The sequence below is a fragment of the Littorina saxatilis genome, linkage group LG2 (assembly GCF_037325665.1).
Source record: "Littorina saxatilis isolate snail1 linkage group LG2, US_GU_Lsax_2.0, whole genome shotgun sequence".
Taxonomy (NCBI): domain Eukaryota; kingdom Metazoa; phylum Mollusca; class Gastropoda; order Littorinimorpha; family Littorinidae; genus Littorina; species Littorina saxatilis.
The window spans coordinates 70602945-70603981 of NC_090246.1; the positions used below are offsets into that span (position 1 = coordinate 70602945).

At 51.7% G+C, this 1037-nt stretch overlaps 1 protein-coding gene across 1 annotated transcript in view; it reads left to right on the top strand.

Moving 5' to 3' along the window:
• Positions 1 to 702: 702 nt before the first annotated feature.
• LOC138959622 (neuronal acetylcholine receptor subunit alpha-10-like) overlaps positions 703 to 1037 on the top strand; it is a gene marked incomplete in the record, with an annotated part of 130478 nt that continues 130143 nt past the window's right edge. Inside the window, 1 exon segment of the mRNA XM_070331182.1 lies at positions 703 to 1037. This exon segment is cut by the window's right edge and continues 867 nt beyond it.

The window sequence follows — 1037 nt, forward strand, 5'->3', positions numbered from 1 at the left end:
TACTGATGATCATGTGATAAAACAATGACTGCGCTTACAGTTACACCCTTTGTGGGAGCGATAAGAGCAAGTGCGTGTGACGGAGAGAGAAAAAAAGAGAGAGGGTTGGAGATGGGTGATGCACAGTAAAAGGGAGGAGAGGGGGGGGGGGGGGGGCAAGCATACCGTCATAGTTAAAGTTCAATATAGGGACGCGAGAGGGAACGAGGAACAGCAAAGAGGAAGGAGAAGGGGAAGGGGGGTGGGTGAGGAGGGGGGGTGGAGGTGGAAAAGAAGGAGTGTGCATGCTAGAGATGGAGGGAACAACTCGTTACATTCACTCCGCACGATCACCAAGCCGCTGATTCCAGTGATCGAAACTCCCCCGATAATAGAACGAACGCAATGAGGGGTGGACGGGAACACCCAGGGTACCGTACCGAACCGTCTGCTTTTCAGCTGCAGGTAAATAAGACAGCGAAGATAAAACACACACACGCACGTGGAAACCGTCAAGGGAAATCATCCTTTGACATGACCTTTCACCTCCTAGCGATGACCTCTCGAGTTGGGGGGGAAGTTGAGAACAAACAGAGCAGAGAGAATGGCGGGTTCTGGCGACAGGTAGACTACCCTGCAGGTAAAAAAAAGTCTACAGGTAATCGCTGAAAGGATTGGCTGGTCGGCTGGGCGCGGCTTTGGGTCTATCATGAACGCCGCTGCTCACTGTTGTCATGCCAGACTGAAAGGGGGCGGTCTGTTTGGAAGCTAACGAACCGTTCTGATACAACACGAACCTCCTCCCCTCTCCCCGAGTGTTGATTTCACGACCTGGTGCTCTGTTGTGCTACGACTGCTACCACTGATTAACTTGTGTGTGGACTTTTGGCTTATTTTGTATATCTCCTTCTTCTTCTTCTCCCCCCTTCATGAACAACAAAGCCAGGAGTATTCTCTTCCTCTATCTGCAACTGCGGACTGGAACTGACTGAGTGACTTACACACCACGGCGAGCCAGGAGGTATAGTGTAGTTAGATTCACACACGCGGCGCGCCAG